At 34.0% G+C, this 20321-nt stretch overlaps 1 non-coding gene across 1 annotated transcript; it reads left to right on the top strand.

The window, feature by feature from the left end:
• The first annotated feature begins 14967 nt into the window (after positions 1–14967).
• Trnap-agg lies at positions 14968–15039 on the top strand. The gene has a single exon. It is a non-coding gene; the product is annotated as a tRNA-Pro (tRNA).
• Positions 15040–20321: the final 5282 nt, after the last annotated feature.

Here is a 20321-nt window from a genome sequence, read left to right as displayed (position 1 = left end):
GAAATATACTCCTATTTATATTAGATTTTCAAATAAAAAAAAAATAGGCCCTTTTCAAGCATATTTCGTGTTTCTCCATTCCAGAAAAAAATTATTTTGATTGAGCGAATCGTAGCTAAATCGTTTATCGTTTGATCAAAACATTTATGCTTTAGTATTGAACAAAGAGTGCACGGTAAAAAATATAAACGAATTTTCAAATGAAAATTTGAAGCTGATAGTTCTTAAAAACCGCAACATTGATGTTTTTAATTTTTGGATATATTTTGCGGTTGTTGTAGGTATTGTTTAGGACTATTTGGAAAAAAATATGCACGGTAAAAAATAATGACAGATTTTTTTAATAAAAAAAATAAAATCGATTTTCTATGAAAATGCATCTGTGATTTTTATTATTTTTGGACATGTTTTAGGGGCCAACTTATGTGATTTATTGCACAATGTTTCATAATGGAAGAATTATGGACAAAAAAGTTATAATTTTATAAAATATTACAAATTTTGAAAAAAAAAATCGAAATAAAAAAAAAAAAAAATTTTTTTATGTGTTTGTTTGATAGTACAGAAAATGCATTGGAAGAGTACTTAAGTAAAAATTTTCTAGGTGGCATCAATTTCGAGATATACTCATACTTATATAAAATTTTCAAATAAAAAAAGAAAAATAGGCCCTTTTCAAACATATTTCGTGTTTCTCCATTCCGGAAAATTTTATTTTGATTTCAACAACACAAACCAAGTCAAGTCAAGTACACAACACTGAAGACGGCTTTACAGTTGAGGTTGAAATACGCGTATCTGTCGAAGGATACAATAGTAGAATTAAAAGGAACAGTACTACTCATCTTTTTGTATATTTACAGGCATTCTACTAAACAGGCTCCACAAGGGTTTTCATCAAGGTACAGTGAAACCTCCATGAGTCGATATTGAAGGGACCATCGACTCATGGAAATATCGAGTCATGGAACAGCAATCCATTGGAAAGCTGCTTCTAGGGACCATCATAGTAATCATGAAATTTGGTTTTTAGTATGGTTCCATGAGTCGATATCGAGTCATGGAACATCGACTCATGGAAGTATAACTGTATGATGAACAAACACGTTTTTCCCATACCCATACATTTGGACATGGTAAATGAATAAAAGAAAAACGATGCTTTTTTTTAAACGTACTTCATGGGTACAAAAATAATGCGCTATGTTGTCAAGTTTTATCACTGTAGCAATCATCATTGAAAAAAATGCGGCACAAAAACTTCGTGGTGTGAAGTACCTATGTAGTATATAAGGTAAGTCTGAAACCGTGAAAACATTAGTGTTGTATCAACAGTGATTGTTCAGTGATTGTAGGTGACGTTTATTTGCCTGTGAAATTGACGTGCTACGAAAGAAGATACAGCATTATATTGTGGATTAAGGAGGCGTTTTACAGAGGTATTTATTTTTGTTGTGCGTAAAGCTGTACAAATATCATTTTTTCGCAATGAGTTATATCAGTGTATGTATTAAAGTGTTCAAACAAAGTTGTTCTGAACATTGTCGAAATCTTACGGAAGATAATATTCAGAAATTGGTTTTGTTGGGATTTGCTGAACAGAATAAATTAAATAGTAAGCTTAAAATTTGTGATTCTTGTCGTTTAAAACTGTCTAATTGTACTCAACTATCTAGTAGCGATGACTCATCGAGCAGTGATGAACATGTAACTTCTGATACTGAAATGAATGTTCCAAGTCAGGAGTCTTTGGTAACTGTACCGTCAATGACCTCGGTCAATACGACTGATTCTGAAATAGATGAATGTTCACAAAGTGTAAATATTGAAATTTTTAACAAATCAATTTCCAGTATTTTAACATCTCCAATTGATCGTAAAAAAATGAATTCAATAAATTATGTAAAGCGAAAATATGAAGAAATTAATAAAAAAAAATAAGAAAAGAAATATTTAAGTTAAATACAATTGATGAAATTGACAGAGATGAGGTTAACGAGTTTGATGAAATGATTGCACAAATTAAAGATAAATTTTCTAAAGACGGTATCACCAGAAACGAAAAACTCCAACTACTTTCAATATTGCCGAGGTCATGGACGGTTCAGAAAATAATGGATACATTGATACAAATGGATACAAAGAAATTGTAGTAAACTTTTACGAAGATGATGAAACTAGCCGAGGATTGTATGACATTTGCCAGAAAACCATTTGCCAGAATCAATTTGCCAGAATGATTTTTGCCAGAAAACCATTCCCCAGAATGTACCATTCGCCAGAAAGTCATTCCCCAGAATGGACCATTTGCCAGAAAACCATTCCCCAGAATCATTTTTTGTAATTCGTTTTCAACCTTGATATCAATTGATCGACATATTTGTGAGGATGCATCGAAGCCAAACTACAAATTTTCAAGAGCGCAAATCTAGAGACCCAAACAGCCATTCCAGCTGAAAATTTAATCGATTGGTCACCACCAGCGTGTGACCAATCGATTAAGTTTTCAACTCAAACCGCTGGCTGGTTCTCGGGGTTTATGCTCTTAAAAGTTTGAGGTTTGGCTTCGATGCATCTTCACCTCAAGCCTACCGAAATTTTCGATATTTGTCATTTTTGTATCTTGAATATACTCATATTATTTGCACTTATAGCATGAAACATTGTGTAGTCAACTTTCACATTATTTACATCAAGAGGATTGGACTACTAGCACTGCACAGCTGCAGCGTAAAATTAATTAAAATTTAGCGTCACTTCTACAGTACTTCACTCGCATCGTAAATATTGCTCCAAATAATGTTTATATCTTTGTAATATAAGTATAAAACAACGCAACTGATCGATCCGTGTTATTTAGTCTATGTTGTAAAAATCCTTCGCATACAATTTTATGCAATTTTCACTGCTTACATAGCTGGTCTGAGAACAAAAAAGCTGAAACGTTTGACACGAATTAGTTTAGTTGAATAATTTCTGAAATATGAATAGTGTATCTTTGCGGAAAAAAAAATGCAAAACAACTAAAAAGAACAGCCTTTGATTGAAAGAAGGGAAAATTATGTTTTAAATATGATCAGTTTAGCGCCAATAATCATTGGAACAATATAACTCAAATGACTATCCAATGTTCTTTCGGTCATATATTTAAATACATTATTCAGTCCTTGAAAAGAACGTTAAACTGTTTTACTCTTAATAATAATTTGAACCGCATTATTTATTGTTTTAAAGTAGTTTTACAACATTTGCTACAGGCTGCCGGAAAACTCTTCGTTCTTCAATGTTTACCCTGATTGTTAGTTTTAGCTATCTGGAACCGGAGATATTTTGAAATTCTTAGCAGAACTGCTACGTGGCCATGATTAATGGTGGAAACCAAAAAAACACACATATATTGGTTTCTCATATTCTGTCGCTTGCTCTACGAAACAAGTCGGTTAAAAAGATTAATGTTTTCGGAATCACTCGAGTAATCTTCAATGAGAAATTAGATGAAGGTCGTGGTAAATATTCCATTATTGAATCACTTTCGATTTAGTTTTTTTTTATTTGAGGACATATATTGATTGTTCATTACCCGTTATTTGCATTTTTTTACATTAATCCTTTTTACAGACATTTTTATTGACAGCAGTCCTATATTGATTTTTTTAGCTGTAATTATTTAAAATTGGGATGACATAACCTTGTTTACATTACTTCCATTCTTTCTGTTAACTGCAGGCAGAAACACACAGTACAATTATAAAGACTAGCCAATAATATAAAGAAGGGTAAATCTCCTATGAAGCATATAAGTCCTTGAATTAGTTAGCCCTAAAGAACAGACTAATCTTCAAAGAAGGGAAAATCATTAATAGAATGTTGAAAATTCAGTTGCCTATAAGGGGTTGTCCATTAACAACGTGGTCAATTCTTTCGGATTTTTTTACCTCCACGGGGTCTTTCGTCCATACAAAAATTTAAAAAGAATTGTTTGTATCGTGGTCATTGGCCAGGCCCCCTTCCATCCTCCCATAAATGATCACATGGTTAATGGATGACCCCTAATATAATTGTATAAAATTAATGACTATTTTTACATAAAAAAAAACAGTTATTTCTCAGAAACTATGAAAACCTCGGAAATCTATTACACCTTCTTCTTCTTATCTTGTGTTACGTCCAAACTGGGACAGAGCCAAATCTCAGCTTTGTGTTCTTGCACCTCCACAGTTATTAACTGAGAACTTTTATTGCCAATTGATCATTTTTGCATGTTTATATCGTATTGCCGATATGAATATGCTCTATGCCCTGGGAAATCGAGAAAATGTTCAATTCAATAAAATCTTCGCCCGGTGGAATTCGAACTCACGTCCGTCAGCTTGCTGAATAGCTGCATGTTTACCCCTTCAGCTATCTATATAATAAGTTTATGATATCATTATTAGTTTAAAACATTTTATCAAACAAAAAGCTTAAAAACTTACGTCACAATTATTTTGCATATAATTATGTATCGTACGCTGAAAATCATAATGATTCGAAAGATTTTACACACCTAAATATTGCTACACAGAGCAAAGTAATGTAGTAATATTTTTTCTGGGAAATGGTCTTTCTGGGGAATGACTTTCTGGGGAATGGTCCATTCTGGCAAATGGTTTTCTGGCAAATGATCCATTCTGGCAAATTGATTCTGGCAGACGGCTTTCTGGCAAATGGTTTTCTGGCAAATGTCATACAACCTAGCCGAGTGATGCCTGGCCAACGTGATTATGTTTCTGTAATGAGAGACGGAAAGCGGCTGGCAATTCAAAAAAGGTTAATGATGACTACATTAAGAGAGTCGTTTAATCAATTTACTGAATTACATAGTGGTGTTCAAATAGGATTTTCATCTTTTGCTTTTATTTTAGTATATAGGTTTTGATCAAACAATAAACAATTCAGCTACGATTCACTCAATCAAAATAAAATATTTCTGGAATGGAGAAACACGAAATATGTTTGAAAAGGGCCTAATATACTTTTTTTATTTGAAAATTTTATATAAATATGAGTATATCTCGAAATTGATGCAACCTAGAAAAAATTTACTTAAGTACTTTTCGATTGCAATTTTTCTGTGCTTTCAAATAATCACATAAAAAATTATTGTAATCTGTATTTTTTTTAAAAATCATAACTTTTTTGTCCATAATTCTTCCATTTTGAAACATTGTGCAATAAATCACATAAATTGTCCCCTAAAACATATCCAAAAATAAAAAAAATCAAAACTGCGTTTCTGGAAAAAATCGATTTTAAAATTTTGTTTTTGAAATAAAAAATAATCTGTAACTTTTTTTTTACCGTGCATATTTTTTTCCATATAGTCCTAAGCAATACCTACAACTTTGTAGAAGATCTAAAATCTATCGGACAAACCGTTTTCGAGTTACAGTTTTTTAAAGATTTGTCATGCATTTTCCGATACGCCCTTCTCAAAAATAAGACGAGGTTCAAAATGGCGGTCTGAAGGTGCAAAATGGCATTTTTGGTCATAAAGAATCTGTATGCAAATTTTCAGGCGATACAAAAATACAAAAATGAAATAAAAAAAAAAACATCATGTTCGTTGGAATTGCTCAGTATGGACCGCTTATAGCTATAAGAAACCGTGGATGAGATCAGCTTGTCGGGAAATTCACTAAACACGATGTACTTCAACCCGAAGTTTACTGTCCAGTGTAGAAATTCTAGTCCATTGACGGTTGTCATTGTACAAAAGATGAACTGATTATCTATGGACAATCCCAAGATATTTTGCTGAATTTTGTTATCCAGTAGGTCCGACAAAAGGGGATGTTTTTTATTTCCGTACAAAGTGGGCCAAAGGGTCGTAGATTTTCATGAAACTTTTTCCACAGGCAGGGCTCATCAATATATGAATAAAAAAAATTGAGAAAAATTCAGGGTCGCTTATTTTCCCGGAAAACTCAGTTGGATTTTTTTTTGTTTTCCTCTGACACTATTTACTTTGAAAAATCATAACTCAAGAACGAAGCATCGTAGAAACAAATTTTTTTTTTGTGAAAATGAAAGCAAATTTTCTCAGGAATAAAACAAAATTAACTAGAAAAAGTTTTCCACAAAATTTTTCACCGTTGAGAAAATTCGTAAAGAAAAGCCGGAAAAACTATGTTCCAATCAGTGCAAAACTTTCAAAAATATATTTTTGAGAAGGTAATTTCATTAGCTTTAATCGCTGAAATTTTTGAAATGTACTTTTTTTTCGTTTTTGAATTATGACCAATTTTGTAGAAAATTACCATATAAGCCTTTTCTTTGAAAACCCATATTTCAATCGAAGAATTGGAAAAACAAAGATTTTTTATCAAAGCAATTGCAAATTTTCTAAAAAATCTAAAAAAAAAAAAAGATAAGGGATTGGTTTTAATGAAGTATAAGTCGGAATGGATGATATTTTTCATGAAAAATTACACCGCTAAGAAAAACTGAAAAAAAAACTGTTTCTGCCTCAATTTTTCATTACACTGAAAAGGGATTCTTTCGTTTTTATGGAACAAATAAGATTATTATATTTTTTTTTTATTTTATTTATTCAATTATTCAGTATATATCTTACATTTCTGGTTAATCATAATCATGCACTTCATGCAGATTTTCATCTTTTCCGTAATCCACCGAACTCCATTCGAATGAAACTTGGTCATGAGACCATGGCTAATCGAGTGTAAATTTGTCATTACTGCTTTTTCTTTACTCTTTACTACTTTGTCTTATCTTAAAAATTCCAGTGATTGAAATTTATAAAATTCTGTTCTCAAAAATATTTCATTGAAAATCTTACACAAGTTGGAACATAGTTTTCCCGGCTTTTCTTTACGAATTTTCTCAACCGTGGAAATTTTTGTGGAAAACTTTTTCCAGTTAACATTCCTTAGAAAATTTGCTTTCATTTTCATAAAAAAACTTTGTTCCTACGATGTTTCTTTGTGGAAAACTTTTTCCTGTTAACATTCTTTAGAAAATTTGCTCTCATATTCATAAAAAAAACTTTGTTCCTACGATGCTTCTTTCTTGAGGTATGATTTTTCAAAGAAAAGGCTCATAATGGCACATTTGCTCATTTTTTACAAAATTGGCCATAACTCAATAACGAAAAAAAATACCATTTAAAAAATTTCAGCGATTAAAGCTTATAAAATTACCTCCTCAAAAATATTTTTTTGAAAAATTTCCACGAGTTGGAGCATAGTTTTTCCGGCTTATCTTTACGAATTTTCTCAACGGTGGAAAACTTTGTGGAAAACTTTTTCCAGTTATCTTTTTTATTCCTGAGAAAATTTGCTTTCATTATCATAAATAAACTTTGTTTCTATGATGCTTCGTTCTTGAGTTATGATTTTTCAAAGTTAAAATAAAAAAAATCCAACTGAGTTTTCTGGGAAAATAGGCGACCCTGAATTTTTCTCAATATTTTTTATTCAAATATTGATGAGCCCTGCCTGTGGAAAAAGTTTCATGAAAATCTGAGACCTTTCGGCCCAAACCAGTACGGAAATAAAAAAACGACCTTTTTTCGTGCGCCCCGCGAAGAGCTTGAAGACCCTTCTCATATCTGGCCCTTCTGCTGCTCTAGCATCTTGATGTTTGAATATTCCAATGCTTATTATTACAATTTAAGATTTTTCAATTTATTGACTTTTAATTTTGAAGATTCTTAACAGTATTTTTAGATCCTCCTATATATGCTTGATTTCTTTTTCAATAATTCAAACGTTTATTTAAAAAAAATGTATATAGCCTTGATTATAATAAATCTACGAGCTGTTTAGTGGAATACATATAAGTTGATGAAAAAAAAGAATTTAATACTAAACTATTTGATTCTACTATATTAGATAAAGTGGAATTAAATGGTATACTACTAAATTCGGTTGTTTTCATCTACATATATAGCCTATTTTTATAAGGATTAAGTACAATCCAAAAGCTTTCTTTACTAGGGCAATTCGCTCAATGTTGAACGGCTAAAAACCTGGCCTATTGTTGAACAGTCCGTGTATTCCTTATGGCGCGTTCAACGATTAGCGAGCATTTTGGCTGTTCAACAATTGGCGAATTAGCCAATTAAGTATGCTAAAGTTCGAAAAAATGTTTTCGATAAAAAATTAAGGACCAAATATAATACCACTGAATAATGAGGTAAATTCTCTCCTGAGTACGAATTTTATATCTGAAAATGATTTCAACAACTATTGGGCTGATCCACAGACAAATTCTCACAAGAATTTTAGGAAAAAATATATTCTTACCTAATGATGGGGAAGAGATAATCCGTAGTAGTATTCCACAGAATTCTAGTCATCACCGAATCATGGACAGTATCTTATTAAGGTTCTCACACATCCTTCAAAGAATTACTCATAAAACTGTCAAACAAAAAGTCTGTCCTTTTGTTAAATTCTTAGTATAGGATTTTAAAATGAGTCTTGGTGGGATTCTGACGGAATCCTTAGGGCATTTTTTAACAGAATTGAGAATTTAATTCTAAGAAAATTCTGGGCAGAATATAATATAAGATGAAATTCTGATACAATCCAATGAAAAGATGAGACAGAATTCTGGAAATAATTTAAAAAAAAATTTTGGACAAGATACTCACAGGTTTCATGACAAAATTTTAAAAGAATTCTTGGCCGAATTCTGACGAAATCCTGAACACAATTGTTACAAAATCTTCTGCAAAATTGTCAGAGAAAAATATCTATTTTCAGTGTCTTCAAAAGAAATTTGTATCATTTAAGTTCACAATAAATCACTGCTCAAAATATGTCGTTTAGAGACGCACATATCAATTTCCAACATGAATAACATGATTTTTTTTTTCAAATCAAATGTTTATTATTGATTGCACCCAAAAATTTGAAATTTCTCTACTAAAAAATTGTTGGCCCGCCACACAATATTGTATCTGAGATTTGGCCCGCGATTCAAAAAGGTTGGGCAGGCCTGAGCCGGTCGGATATGAAGAACGAAGTTGTTGATCAAGGCAAAAAAGTTTGGATATTTTTTCTTCATACTTGCAAAAATGGAAGATTTCTCCTAATGCTTCCAAAACTCAACTAATAATATTCCCACATAAACCAAAAGCTCTTTATTTGAAACCTTCAAGTAGACATGTTGTCACGATGAGAGGGATTCCAATAAATTGGTCAGATGAAATTAAGTATCTAGGGCTCATGCTAGATAAGAATTTAACTTTCAAAAATCACATTGAGGGCATTCAAGCCAAATGTAACAAATATGTAAAATGTCTCTATCCACTTATTTATAGAAAATCAAAACTTTGTCTTAAGAACAAGCTTTTGATCTACAAAAAAATTTCAGGCCAGCCATGTTGTATGCTGTACCAATATAGACTAGCTGTTGTAATACCAGGAAGAAAGCTCTGCAGAGAATTCAAAATAAAATTTTGAAAATGATTCTGAGGCTTCCTCCCTGGTATAGTACCAATGAGTTTCATAGAATATCCAATGTTGAAACATTAGAACAAATGTCAAATAAAATAATTAATAATTTCAGGCAAAAATCGTTACAATCTTCTATTGCCACGATGTATGCGTTATATGTTTAGGTTATGTTAGGTTAAGTATATTCAAAGCGTTTTTTTTTTCTCTTATAAGCAGGTGAAATCAACTCACCTGTAAAAAATCTGAACTGCTACGGCAAATGAAATGTAATATGTTGTTAACAAAATGTTAATGAAATCTTAGATTTGTGTTACTAAATTAGGATGATAGTGTCGTCTAATAACACAGAACACCTAGATATAAGAAATAATGAATGTAATGTTTGGAATGATACTAATAAAGAAATTAAAAAAAAAATCAACATTCTGACGCGGGGAACCGAAGAGCTTCGTAATCCAATCTTTGACGGAAGAGTTTTTACGTATCACAAATTTGTTTGACACTTTTATGGAGTGCGACGCGAAGGTCCGAGCGGACGTGTTCGGATTGGCTTGCAATCGAAGTGATTTTTTCTCCCAAGTTTCTGGGCAGTGCGGCCCGAAGCGGCAAAGGCCCAGGCGCTCGCGTTCGGTTTCGCGCGCCGGGAGGGGTTTAGGTTTTTTTTCTGGGTTTGCTCTTTGTTCGTTAACGAGTGGAGTCTGTATGATGTAAGTGAAGCTGAAAAAGGATTGTGGCTGCTCTGTCAGAAATGAAGGATCAATTGGTGAGCTCGTTTCATGTTTCATATTTCAAATCTGTAAAACATGTAGGACTGCACATTTAATCGTTAAAACGGTGGAACGTAATTTTTTTCAACAAACTATGAATGGTTCGTCACTGCGAGTGTCGGCTAAACTATTATACATAAATTATTTATGTTTTACATAAATATAATTATTTTTCTAAACAACCTTATCCGTTAACCTTTTTTCTAATAGAAAAAAAGACTTGAATGGTTCAACACTATAGGTGTGGACTTGCGGAGGTTCACTTAACTCAACAGTTGAGCTACGTGCCTACTTCTTCGGGTCTACACTTGTAGTGTCAAGCTAATCAAAGTTTTTTTTTCTCGTTTTTTTTTTGAAAAAAGGGTAAACACCCCCATTGTTGGAAAATAAATATAGAAAGTGTCGGCATGAAAGCTTTCTGTGATGATCCAGCCATTTTTTTTTTCTTTTCATATTAGTAAAATATGATAACACATGCTTTTGTGCTGACAAATGTAAGAATGTTGCGTTTAGCTATTTGTTCAACAAACTTTGAATTTTTTTTCTTTTGTTGGGATTTGAACCACTGCGATCATTAAGTTGATCTATTGTGGTTTATTTTTCGCATATTTTCAGGACGACAAGTTACTATTAAGAGTAACTGCCGTTGACTGATAGTGCGACGTACCCCAATCCGGTATGATTCTTAAAATGAATTCAACTACCTTATTGGGATTTCCTTGCCAAATTTCAAAAGGACTCAGTATGCCCTTGTTGAAATACTGTCTTCTTTGCGCAAATAGTGCTGAGCATTCATAAAACAAGTGTTGAGAGGTCTCTATCTCACAGTCGCAAAACCGACAGATATCAGTTGGACTTCGACCTATCTTCTTTAAATTATATCTAGCTGGACAATGTCCTGTAAATAGTCCAATAACTATACAGAATTATTTTTTATTTAAGTTTAGAAGTTTTTCTGTAATTTGTTTATTTGGAGTTATAAACAGTTTAGACTGTCTTGATGTATTTGTACCAATCCAGTTCGACTGTATCATATTACGCTCCCATTTTTTTTTTATTTCTATTTGTATTACACATTTTGAAACTCCACAAAAGGGTTCTGGTCCTAAAAACTGAGTATTCGATCCTCGTCTAGCCAGAAAATCAGCTTTCTCATTTATTTCGTTTCCACAATTACCTGGTACCCAGTACAGGGAGACCTAATTTTTCATAGCCAGTTGCTTCAATACTTGTATACATTCCCAAACCAGTTTTGATTGGCATGTATAGGATTTGAATGCGTTCAGAGCCGCCTGGCTGTCTGAAAATACGCAAACCCTTGCATGTCTATACTTTCTTCTAAGACATACAGAAGCACACTCTAAGATGGCGTATATTTCTGCAAGGAAAACAGTTGTCCATCGTCCCATTGGTATTGAAACATTAACTCCTGGGCCTGTTATTCCAGCCCCTGTATTATCACTCATTTTAGAACCATCGGTGTAGAACATAATCGATCCTGGTGAAATACTAGGCCCACCCGATTCCCACATTTGGCGGTCTGTTTCAACCACCTTATATGGTATACCTAGGTTTAGGGTTTTTTCCATCCAGTCTTCGTTCATGACTACTAATAGATTAATTTGAAAATCTTTCAGTATACTTAGATGTCCGGAAAGATTTCCTTCAAGAAAGATATTCGTTCTTCGCAGTCTTAGTGCATTCTTTTCAGCTTCCATTTGCACGTGTTGATGTAGTGGAAGTTTATACAGAACTGCCTCTAAGACCTTTGATGGCATAGCCATGCAGGCCAAACGTTGCAATTTTTCTAGCTTTTTTTGGGCTGTGCTTTGCTTTGTTTTAGGCCACCATACTAGTGCGGGGCCCAGATAGCCGTAGCGGTAAACGCACAGCTATTCAGCATGACCATTCTGAGGGTCGTGGGTTCAAATCCCGCTGGTCGATGATCTTTTCGTGGAGGAAATTTTCTCGATTCCCAGGGCATAGAGTATCTTCGTACCTGCCACACGATATACACATGCAAAAATGGTCAATCGGCAAAGAAAGCTCTCAGTTAATAACTGTGGAAGTGCTCATAAGAACACTAATCTGAGAAGCAGGCTTTGTCCCAGTTGGGACGTAATGCCAGAAAGAATAAGAAGACTAGTGCGGCCGTAACCGTATAGATCCAATTAATCATTTTAGGTTTGAGACCCCATGTTTTACCAAAAGTATTCTTACTCACCCATTGGGCAATAGTGGCTTTGCTTATTACCTGCTCTAAGTGCAAGTTCCAATTAAGTTTATCATCTAGAATAACTCCTAGATATTTTACACTGGATGCATATTGGACAATACATCCCTCAATTGTTATATTTTTAAAAGTTACTTTCCGTCTGCGAGTGAACGGTACCAAAACGGTTTTCGATGGGTTTATATTCAACCCTTTCTTTTTGGCCAGGATCGAAATGCCTGTTTTCCATTGACTTTTTTATTGAACTGAAAGACGTATTATCAAAAGCACCTTCTACATCAAGAAATGCTACAAGAGCAATTTTTTTTTTCTATCGAGAGTACTTTCTATTTTTGTAACCAAATTATGTAGAGTAGTGGCTGTAGATTTGTTAGGTTGATATGCATACTGATACCTGTTAAGAGGAATCTTTTGTAGGTATTCTGTTTTGATATATTCATCTATTATCTTTTCCATGATTTTAAGCATAGTAGATGTTAGACTTATTGGCCTAAAAGATTTTGGATTTGTTTTGTCTTTTTTCCTTCTTTAGGAATGAAGACAACTCGTACTTGGGTCCATATTTTTGGTACATGGCCTAACATTAAACTTGCTTTGAAAATATTTGTTATAGAATCCAGCAGTATTTCCCCACCCTTCTGAAGCAGCGCAGAAAATATACCGTCCATTCCCGGAGATTTAAATGGTTCGAAAGAGTTAATCGCCCATTCAACTTTAGATTTTGTGAAAATGGTATCAGGTATAAGCGAATTATATCTTATAGTCCCGGTCGGCCCATAATTATCTTCAACGTTTATACTTTCTCCATTATCACTTAACACTAAGTTTGATCCTGGGAAATGAGTCTCCATCAACATTTCAAGGGTTTCTTGTGAGTTAACAGTAAAATCACCATTTGTTTTCTTCAAATTTCCCAGACCATTTGAATGGACTTTGAAAAGCACTTTTTGCAGTTTAGCTATATCTGGAGTTTTCTCTATGTTTTCACAATAGGATCTCCAGGTTCGTCGTTTTGATTTTCTAATTTCTTTGTTGTACATTGTAAGGTCCCATTGCCCAGAAATTTTCGCTTTATTGAAAATTTTTCGCGATTTTCCTTAAATCATTTAATGTTTTATTCCACCAAGGAACCTCTCGATTTGAGATTTCTTCCTTGACAGGACAATTAACATTGTATGCTTGTATTATTTGTTCAGTAATATTTTTTGCAACTCTATCCAATTGCATTGTTGATTGAATTGTAGTATTTAGCAATAAACATTCAGATTGCATTGTTGAAGCATATCTCTCCCAGTAAGTATTCCTGGGATTTTTATACGCTATTTTAACTATTTCCCCAGCATTGTATTGAAACACTATGTGCTTGTGATCAGATAAAGATTGTTCATTTGAAACATGCCAGTTTTTATACGCGTCGAAAATAAAGGGCTACACATGGTTATGTCCAATACTTCTTCCCTAGCTTTAGTTATAAATGTAGGTTGATTTCCTTTGTTACATAAATCGATGTTGTTCGAAGATATGTATTCAAAAAGGTCTTCCCCTCTTTTATTGATGTTGGTGCTTCCTCAGATTGTATAATGGGAATTTGCATCGCAACCAGTGATAAAATGTTTATTATTAGTTTTTCAATAATTAATGAAAGCTGTCAATTCGGATGGAGGTACCGCCTCCACATCTCCAGGGAAATAAGCCGAAACTACATAAGCTTCAGTTTTGCCCCTAGTTGTGGGTATTTCCATGCAAATCACGACTACATCTTTTGCAACAAACTGTGTTACAAACTTTGAATGCTTCGTCACTACAAGTGTCGACATTATTTTCTTCTACTTGAATTTTTTTCTCTAGCTTATGATTTTACTTGTTTTTTACTTTGAAAATTTTGAAAACCCTAACTGATGTCAAAAAATTGATGAATCTTTTTTTTTCTCCCCTTCAAAATCTTAGGATTTTTGTAGGGGGGGGGGGGTGACATAAAAGAAAATTAATGTTTGTATCAGCCTTACATTCAGGAATAAAAATCAGGTGGAGTTTTCTTAGAAAGAAAAAAGAAAAATGTGTTGAGGTATTACTGAAGATATCTAAATATTTTGCTAGCGAGGCAAACAAAGGCAAAAATCAGTCCGGCCCGCGGACCGCACGAATTTTTTGATCTACTTTCAGCAGTAGCTGATGGAGCTCAAGATCTCCGGCCTAAATTTACCGAATTCGAAAATACTGCCCACGATTGGCGGCACGCTTTGCTTCCACACTCAATTTCTAAAAGCCTGAACTAAAGACTGCTTCGATTTGCTCGGAACTTTTGTCTTCCGTCAGCAGAAAGATTTGGTGTACGCACAGCATAACAATACGATGCGCGCTCGCCTTCGCGAACTGATTGATGACGTTACTTATCGTCCGGCTCTGTCCGGCTTAAAGCATGTGGCATAACAAGCATTCGTGCAAAGCGTGACGAAATTTTTGCTTTTTTATTTCTACGCTCCGGTCCTCTATCACAGCGGGCTCGTTGGTCTAGGGGTATGATTTTCGCTTAGGGTGCGAGAGGTCCCGGGTTCAAATCCCGGACGAGCCCACAACTAATATTTTGTACTTCGTATCATTATTTCGCATGATTTGATTTCCACACATTATTCGATTACACATCATAATTTGAATTATGACACACTTGCAGATATTTCCGGTTCGTTAAATGCAGAAAAAAGTTATGATTACTGCAAACGGTGGAACAATCGAGTTGAGTACGACTTTTTTTCCCCCTTTTGCTACACTTTTTCCCGACGGTTTGATTCTTATCACCGCTTGTATGCGTGTGTTGACGCGGAGAACCACTATATGATAGGGGGAAAATGTGAGAAGAAGATGCGTGTGGCATGGTGGTTGCGTGAGGTGGAGGGATTCTGTCAATCAATTAATGTTATAGGAAGTCTTGTAATACAACACACGCTTAACTTTCGACATTAAGTACCTACCACCGAAGAGTATGGTGAATGGTGAGTGAGCGAGAGAAGGAATAAAGTGGCGATGTGAATGAACCTCGCAGCAAGTAATCACCCTCATAATTCGATTTCGCTCTTTATTTTGCTTATTGATTGCTTCATTTATGAGCCTCATAAATGATTAAATGGATAAATATTGGTCGTATTTTTCGTGCGAAAGTGGCTCGTTATCAGTATGGAATAATCGATAAGAATGAAAAATGCAACGCTGAAAACGATCTGCTGCAGTTGACTACCTGACATTATTGCTGTAACTCAATTTCATATTCGTACAGGGCATTGTCCATTGTCCCAGTTGGTAAAAATCTGTCAAATGTCAAATGATAGGGAGTCAAATCCTATTCCTAGCATTCTTGATTAATTTCGGCAGGCTCATATTTGGCCATAATATTCTACCTAGGACTATATAAGTATGCCAATAAGGATTTTCAAAGGATTCTGCTCTTGATTTTATAATAAACCATTCTTCTTGTCTATATGGATGACACCAATGATTACACAGCGTAACAAAAATGACATTTTTGCGTGTCTCAAGGATCAAATTATGTGTCTCTATTAGATTTTGAATCGCTGAATCTGATGTCATTCTCAGAAATGTTCCAGCACGTCACAATTTTTAGCTACAGGTCGCCAAAGTTGTATAAAACACTAGTTTTATTGATGTTGACATGAAATTTAAAATATAGTTTATCAAACTTTTTTATGATATAATCTACCAAACATGCTAAATAGGACTTGAACTTTCAATTTAGATACAATTTAGTTGAAATTACACGATAAAATTGAGTTTATACCGTTTTTTTTTTCTCAACATGCCTGCAGTCTTCATATAGAATTCTTCGTTTCTCTTATATGGCAAAATACAATACTTTTCTGAACCACCAAAAAATAAAATTTAACCTTTGAGAATATTATGGTCTTTGTTGATAATTATTGTTTTATACATGAAGTTTGAATTCTGTGACAAATTAAGCAAATAAATTGTCGTTCAAGCAGGCAAACTTGTATGCAAGTTGTCTGAAACAGTCATAATTGCATTTTCAACAGTCAATATCTCAAAAACTAGACGTGCCATGATATTTCTGAAAACGGCAATGGACTCAGCAACCCTTAATTTAGTAAATAGCGGTATTTTTGTACTTGACAAAAACGTGTTCCGCAGTGTTATGTGAAAACTTTGTTCCAAGATATTATATGCCCTAGATTCTATAAGAATCCTTTCTCTAATTATGTGTAGTCCTATAACTTTCATGCTCGAGTTATTATGAGAATGCTTAAATTTAATTATTCCTTATGAGGATTTCTGCCCAATGACTTATGATAATTGTATCAAATTTACTGTGTGATTTCTGCGCACTATTCGATGTGAATCGTTTTCAGGATAATATTAGATTCTTACTCAAAATTCTATGAAAATTGTAATTTGGATTTTTTTGGAATCATTCCTGATCTTATGCAGCAACTGTTGTTCAAGTTTAATAGAAATACCGGTTTGCCTGTCAATCAGTTAGTGGAAGACGTGAAGGGACAGGGTTCATCGTAATTCCCATAAAATGTATAATGACAATAATACAGTCATCTCTCCATTACTCGATATTGAAGGGACCATCGAGTTAGGGAGGCATCGAGTTACAGAACACAAAACCAATACAACTGCGATCCAAGGGACCATCGAGTAAGCCATGAAAACCAACTTTTACTTTGGGGTTCTCTAACTCGATATCGAGATACGGAATATCGAGTAAGGGAGAGTTGACTGTATAATTATTGTTCGTATACAGGAAAGTATATAACAAATAGAAAAAAGTTGATACATAGTTTGGGTTAAAGGCCATGAATGTAAGTTAATGAATGAAATTTTATCTTCTTCTTCTTCTTGACATAACGTCCTCACTGGGACAGAGCCTGCTTCACAGCTTAGTGTTCTTATGAGCACTTCCACAGTTATTAATTGAGAGCTGTTTTTGTTTGCCAAAGTTGCCATTCGTATTCGTATATCGTGTGACAGGTACGTATCATCGTGGTCTTTGCCCAGGGAAGTCAAGGAAATTTCCATTACGAAAAGATCCTGGACAGACCGGGAATCGAACCCAGCCAGACACCTTCAGCACTGCTTTGCTTTATAGCCGCGGACTCCAACCACTCGGCTAAGGAAGGCCCCAAGAAAACATATATACTTCCAAATTTTCGTCAATTTTCTTTCCATAAAACAATACAATGATAAATTTCAGACAATTTATCCATAAAAAAAAACTTCCATTGAGAAAAAAAAACAATACTACAAAACTTGTTCTTTTATATTCTAAGAGGCTCTTTTCTAGATAAGCAAGGGCAGCCAAGCTCCCAAAATTGGCGCTGATGTCTCAGACTAAAGACATTCCTGGAAAATAACACTCATATAATGCTTGCATAGTCAATCTGGGTTCAAGTCTTTAGGATAAACGGATTACCAACCTTCGACATCATTATCTTAAATTCCTCGTAAAATCTTTGATTCCGAAATCAGTGGTAACAATAAAATAATGTTGGGTTTGAAGACCAGAAAAATTTAAATTTCATCACAACATTTTAAAAAAATTCTTGGCCGAATTCTGACGAAATCCTGAACACAATTCTTACAAAATCTTCTGCAAAATTGTCAGAGAAAAATATCTTTTTTCAGTGTCTTCAAAAGAAATTTGTATCACTTAAGTTCACAAAAAATCGCTGCTCAAAATATGTCGTTTAGAGACGCACATACCAATTTCCAACATGAATAACATGATTTTCTTCAAATCAAATGTTTATTATTGATTGCACCAACAAATTTGAAATTTCTCAACTAAAAAGGTTGGGCAGGCCTGTATTAGAGCAAGTATAAGGTACCGCGGGGCAAGTGGGAAAGAGAAAAAAACGATAGTTCAAACAAATTGTTCAATAAAATTTTCAAATGTCAATATTTTTCAAATTCAACAACACAATCAAGTTTTGGCAACATATTTGCTGGTGTGTGCTTGAAACTAATCGAATAATTTCGAAATTGTGAAAACCTTGAAAGAAAGTTTTAGAATGAGCCAATGGACGCAGTTACCTCGCTAAGCGGGGCAAGTGGGACACATCCAGTTTCATGCGTCAATCCACATCAGTAAGTCAACCATTGCAATAATAGGATTGATAAGTCATAGATTTTTAATTTTAAGTACATATTTGATGTACATTAGAGATCAACCATAAAATACGTTACGTTTTAGGAAGAAACCCTTTATTTAATAGTATGTCACCTCACATTTAATATTAACTGAAAATTCCTCAATAAAGCGTAAAGAGGAATTAAACATGTTCAAAATATATCATTTATAAGTTGTTAATTAAAATGTAGCTCATAAACAATCAATAATTGACGAAATTATAAATATGTTTTGTTATTATTTATATGCATGGCAGAAAACCACCTTATGGGATGGATTTGTTTTCCATCACTAATTAATTTTGGTAGAAATAACAGTGAGGTTACGCTTTCGCTTCATAAGCGGAAGGTCATGGGTTCGATTCCCAGCCCCTCCACAAAAAAAAACCGTCCAGCCACCAGAAGACGCCCCACGGAGGATCGTGCTTTGGGGAGCACATCCATCCTCCGTCAGTATCAGATGGTGACTGAGACAAACTGACCCTCTTCGTAGGCAGCTAGCCTCACTAATAGCAGAGCTCTCTCCTACCTGCTCGGTGTGAGAGTAAAAGAGTAAGAGAGAGTGAAACTAGATGTAAATATAGATAAGTTATAAATAGATCTGTATCGATAAAGAAGCTACAGATCAACTGAGTCCGGCACAGTAGTGGCCACAAGCACGGAGTGCCTATAAAAAAAAAACTTAGAGTAAAGTGGGGTAAAAGTTCGAGTGGGGCTAGAGTTTCTTTACAAGATATCTAACTCAATTTAAAACAAAATTTAAAAATGTTATGGTGGTTCATTTGCTATTCAAGTAAGAGACTTTCACTCCAAATATTATTGAAATCGATTGAGATTTGGAAAAGTTATGGCTATTTGTTGTTTTTCGACGTAAATATTGTACTTTTTGGTCAAACTTTCGTTGCATGGAACCAAATAAAGATAAAATCTTTTTCAATATTTTATGTAATGGCGTTTCAAGGCCTAGCATAAGGATGTTTAGAGGTGTAATAGTTTTTGCATAAATGCTTGGAAAATATTTTTGGCTCATAGTGGAGCAAACGTTCGAATCAGCGGGGCAAAAGTTCGACCCATGTATTAACTCACTGAAGAATTTGCAAATTACCTAAAATCCACATATTACCTTCAAATTTAGCGAAATCTGCCTGATTGTGCGAAAAATGTCACCAAAGTTTTACATTTTCACTAAGTTTTGCGAAAAACTGCTATTTTTAGGTATATTACAATTAATCCAGTTTTGTACAATATTTTGAGGAAATTTTAGTGTGTATTTTTCGGCAAACATAAGTTTACGGCTGGTATAAAGTATGCCTGTCATGAAAGTATCAATATTTTGTGTTTTTGTTAGCGAACTTTTGCCCCATACTAGATTCGAACTCTTGCCCCACCGGTGGGGCAAAAGTTCGTTTGAGACAATCAATTTTGAAACTGTTATAACTAAAAGTGGGTAAATATTTTGACACAAGTTTGTTCAGCAAAATTATAGCCAATATGTTGAAGGTTCACTGTATGGTATTTATTTTGTTTCAACTGCTATTGCTTGTCTGGAAACTTTAATGATACCACTATGGTCGAACTTTTGCCCCACCTTACTCTACTGGTTTAAGTCATTATAATTATATCAATTATGTACTAGTTGAGAACAGTCTTGCCAACTTTATGAGAGTTTTTTTTAGTGCTTTTACGTAATTT

Source organism: Aedes aegypti, chromosome 3 (assembly GCF_002204515.2).
Source record: "Aedes aegypti strain LVP_AGWG chromosome 3, AaegL5.0 Primary Assembly, whole genome shotgun sequence".
Classification (NCBI taxonomy): Eukaryota; Metazoa; Arthropoda; class Insecta; order Diptera; family Culicidae; genus Aedes; species Aedes aegypti.
This window is presented reverse-complemented; position numbering and strand designations above follow the sequence as displayed.